The sequence below is a fragment of the Melitaea cinxia genome, chromosome 17 (assembly GCF_905220565.1).
Source record: "Melitaea cinxia chromosome 17, ilMelCinx1.1, whole genome shotgun sequence".
NCBI classification, from domain to species: Eukaryota; Metazoa; Arthropoda; class Insecta; order Lepidoptera; family Nymphalidae; genus Melitaea; species Melitaea cinxia.
This window is the reverse complement of record NC_059410.1, coordinates 2,855,496-2,860,556: the sequence shown is the minus strand read 5'-3', so window position 1 is coordinate 2,860,556 and position 5,061 is coordinate 2,855,496. Positions and strand designations below refer to the sequence as shown.

At 28.9% G+C, this 5,061-nt stretch overlaps 2 non-coding genes across 2 annotated transcripts; one reads left to right on the top strand and one right to left on the bottom strand.

Annotated features, from left to right (window-relative positions):
* The first annotated feature begins 4,492 nt into the window (after positions 1–4,492).
* Positions 4,493–4,579, top strand: Trnay-gua. The gene is given in 2 exon segments: positions 4,493–4,529; positions 4,544–4,579. It is a non-coding gene; the product is annotated as a tRNA-Tyr (tRNA).
* Positions 4,580–4,988: 409 nt separating this feature from the next.
* On the bottom strand, positions 4,989–5,061 carry Trnav-cac. Its single transcript has one exon. It is a non-coding gene; the product is annotated as a tRNA-Val (tRNA).

The following is a 5,061-nucleotide window of genomic DNA, read 5'->3' as shown; positions in this document are numbered from 1 at the left end:
GGTATATGAAAAATGGGATATGCACACACAATACACAGTACCCATGCCCGTGATTTTGGCCCTTGCATATATTCCGAAACATCGAGAACTCGAAATGACAAAAAACGTGGTAAATATCCCACTCCACGTATAAATCATAGTTTTAGTATTCATGAAAGTTTAATAATAACAAAATAAGATTATATATGGATGTCAATAATTGAGATCGCATCTATTTTATTTCTACCTCTTCATTGGCCAACATTTACAAAAATAAAACATTTGATACATAATGTGGACTTAATTGCCTAGTGCCATCCGCTTACAGTCAACCTTTAGGCCATCTACGGTTCAGAATATGGTTTAAACGAAAACCTGATTCAGCTGGTAATACAATAATAATATTGGGATCACACATTCGCAACACACAAATCTGCTTTACTCCGCATGCAACTTGATACGATATGCAAATTGAGTTTAACGACAGATCAGAGGTTAGATATCGAGATTAATGATGACCATAAAATTAAACAGAGTTAAGTATCTAATAATACGAATAACATTTTTAGATTGAAGCGCCCGACTGTCTGTGTGTTTTACTCATAAGAAAACCAGTAGATTTACCTATTATGAACATGAAAATTTGTGAGGATACATATATAAATACTACTGTTGCCTTCGACTTCGGCCGTAGCGAAGTCTATACCTTGGAAATCATATTTTTCCGTTTTGGAAAATAGCCCCGTGCTATTTTATATTATATCAATGCTAATTTTCACCTAAATTCCTACAAATGTTCTAATGTGATTGATAAAAATTTTTCATTTCTACCAGTACTAGCTGACCAAAACTGACTTCACTACAAACCTAAAGACAATCTTATAAACTTTGCCTTTATTATGTTACCATTAGATTGATCTGTACTTATGTGGGTTAGTCGAAGATTCAGACTGATGATGACTGATGAAGACGGCTTTAATCTCAAAACTTTATGATTTGAAATTTACGCGGAAAAACCACGATGTCTAACACCAATATTACATCTAAATAAATTTAAAATTTAAAAAGCCACCGAAAAGTATGTATGTGCATATAATTTCCGGAATACATCACCGCATTAGATTCTTTTTTATCTATGTTCGCTATTATCAGAACAAGGTTTGTGTCAAACAAAATTAAAAAAAAAGATATATTTTTAAAAAAATATGGCGGTACGAAGATCGGGTCAGGTAGTTGTAAAGAAGTAGCTTGAGAAACAAACAGGTAACGGTGTTAGCCAACCGTACAGCGTCGCGGCGGTCACACCACCTTTTTGCACCAATCGCGATCAAGCGTTCGCTTAATTTAATTTATTCTTACAGTAAAATGTTATATGCAAGGTATTCTCTTTTCCTCTTATTTTAAAGATATTAATCTCGCGAATCAACAAGTATTTTCATTTTCCTTATATTTTAACGAAACCTCCCTTTCGAATTTACTTGCGTTTGTATACTTGTGATGTTATTTGATTGTTAAATGAAAGTTGTAGACTGTAAAACATTACGGTTTAAGTATAACACATAGAATACAGCAGCACCGATCAATCCCCTTCGTGTATTCTCCATTCTACGTGACATTGGCGAAATCATCTGCGCTCATTTGGCACTATTGAAAGCCATTTTAAACTGAAGAAGAAGAAGTAGAATACAGCAGCGAAAGTAAGCAAACTTATCGATGGAATGCGTCAAAATGTAGATCAGAGACATTAATTGCTTACCTAGTGTGGTATTCAATTAGATCGATAAACAGAATCCATGAGAATGATTTTTGAATTTATAGACTAGCAAGTAATAATTGAAAAATTGTTCTTTGTTTTTTTTTTACTTGCATTACGTTAATTAGGTACTTGTAATAAATATAAAAAAATAACCATAATAGTCTAATCTAAAAAAATAAAATAAAAAAAACAAGTGATTAAAATAAATAAAAAAATAATTATGTTAAAAAAATTAATCTGTCAAATGTCGTTTACCGATAAAATAAATTGAATTGTAGCTAATACATTGTTTCATGATGATAAAATCTAGGTTCATAGATCTAGGTTTAGGTCATAGCCGATCTGATGAAACTGACGCGTGCCATACGAAGAATTTACTGGATTATTAAACCAGTAATTAGAAGATGCACTGTTTTGTAACTCAATGACTACGGAGTAGTAAAGATGAGGATGTCAGAATAGAATTTATATATTTTTATAGGAAACCAATTGAGGTTTAAGTGTCTATCGGCCGTTTTCATTAATCTATCAATCTCTGGTTTTGCCTACTAGCAATAGATTTTTGACACAATTTGTTTGGAACTTACGTCAAAATTCATTCTTTAGAAAAGAAATTCAAAGATAGAAAGAATATTGAAACTGGCCGTTAATCAAATTACAATGCTTACAAATAATATTTTAGTGCAAGTTTTTTTATTTTCCTTTGCGCTTTCAATTTTAAATGTACAGTAAAGAACCTAACTAAGTACGAAAAATAAAGTCAAATATTTGTTTCTTACATCGTTGAAGTAAAGCAAAAAAAGTCACAGGTATCAATTATTTGAAATAAACTTTTTTTTAAATATTATAGAGAGAAGAAAATTATATTTTGAGCGTATGTAACGAATAGACCCAAAAACTGCTGGCCCGATTTCAAAAGTTAGATTTTTACTTTATCACTTAGATACTCGTACATAGACGAAACAGTCAGTCGTGTAGTCCACACGAGAGAAGAGAAGAAGTGGAAAGCTAGTATAGATTATAAATTAATTCAGTACTGCTACATAGTAGGGTTAGGTTACAATGAAATCTTTAAAGTATCGATTTTCGGTCTAAAACTAGCTCGATAGCTGAAAGGATTTTTTTTAATACTATATCATGACAAAAAATCCATTTTTTACTGTAGTTTTTACATGATTTTCGAGATTGGTCTATTTATCTATAATTACGTATACAGACAATGACTTATTTTATATTAATTTTTTTTTTTCGAATAAGTCTTCACCCTAAAACCTACCCTCCAACTAAAAAAAAATATAGTATCGCATCAAATAGTTTGAAAATATTCCAACAATAACAAAATTCAAATAAAGTTATGGATATACATTTATCAGAGAAATGTCAAATTAATTACTTTTAATGATAAAATGTTTACGTAGAGTAATATATTGGTTAATAAAATTTTCCGACATCAATAAATGTAAACTGTCAACTGTTGGTACGATAATGTGTGTTACTTTATCAGAATGCAATATCTCGTGACGAAACCACAATAAAATCGTGGTTTGATTTTTTTATAATTTTTAAATTCAACTAAACTGGCCAAAAAGAAAAGAAAAAGAAACGGAGCAGTAAGTAAAATAACTAACCTTTTTTTAACATTTTTTTTAATTTTGAATAATTTTTTAAACACAATCACATTTCTAAAGACAAAAATGCACTGGACCATGATAAAAGAAAAAAAAATCCTCTTTATTAAGACTATTTTATTGTTACAATAATATATACTTACTTATTTTAAAGTTATGTTATTAAAGTTCGTACAATTACTTTGATTTCATATTAAGTACTCTATTGTACTATACCTACTAAAAATAAGTGTTGATGATGAATTACTTACAAAAAAAGTTGAAAAGTCATTGCTCTTAAAGTTCTTATCACACGTTTCATATAATATTATTGTTTTGTCTTTATATTTTCCTCATAAAAATATATATCAACTTTCGTCATAATAAAACATCTCAATAAAAATTTAATCATAAAATTAATTAAAATTTAATGAGTTTAAAAATATTTGTTTCCAGCCAATAGCCTGTTTATTATTTCTTGTAATTTGAATTAACTTCTCGTTATCACTTTTTTAATAATTACAAATAATTGATAACAAATGCATCATAAATTATAATGGTTTGTTTGATTTTTAACAACGGTCGATGACACATCTGACTAATAAAAGATACTAACAATAATAATATCTAGTTAATTGTAATATTGGAACTATCGGTACCAATATTGGTCTTAATAATAAAGGCTTAAATCAAAAGTATTGTAAACGTAAGGATAGCGAAAACATGGATCCTAAACAAGAGACAAAACGTCATAAATCGTTCCTTTTTGAAATTTCTTTAAGTTTTTGTAAATGTTATCTCACGACTAAATGTATCTGATCTAGCTGACTATAAATAGACAGTTCATTGAAATCGGCAGTGGTTGATATATACTGTTAGCTATATACTATTAAAAAAATATAGTAGGATTGAAAACCTCCTTTTTTGGAAGTAAGCAAAATATAACAGCTACGATGTAGATAAATCAAAATATATAAAAACTTTTTTGTGTACTATTTTTGTTGTTTGTCTTAACGGCCATAAATTATTTAACAAAATTTTTTTTTATTTAATTTGTCTATGTATATTAAAATTCATAATCATGTGCTAATATGTATAAGATAAAAATAAGTCTTAGAACATGATTGCTTTTTTTACGTCAGGTTCCTAACCTTCGATAGCTCAGTTGGTAGAGCGGTGGACTGTAGAGTGTCTCAAAGTAATCCATAGGTCGCTGGTTCAAATCCGGCTCGAAGGAGTTTTTTTTTCATTTTTTATATTATAAAATATGCTTTTTGGTATCTAATTTAATATTTTCTAACGTGTATAAATGTTAATATTTTATATGTTATAAGGATGAAAAGCAAATACAAATCGTATTTTATTAAAAGCGTTATAAAACTTAATTTACATAATTATGACTTAATCACTATTTTTGTGTCTTGTTTCTATCTATACGTTAGTACTAGCGGCAATTAATTAGAAATTTCGAAAATTTTATATTAGAAATTATTATTTATATAACTAACTTTTACAAAATAAAACTTCAATTTTTTACTTTTTCTTTGGATACCTAAACTGGCCAAACTGTAACTTTTTGTATTACATACACTCTTTATGTCATTATTTTAAAAAATTAAAAATATTAAAAACAAAAAATGATTTTCTGTTTCCGCCCGGGATCGAACCGGGGGCCTTGTGCGTGTGAAGCACACGTGATAACCGCTACACTACGGAAAC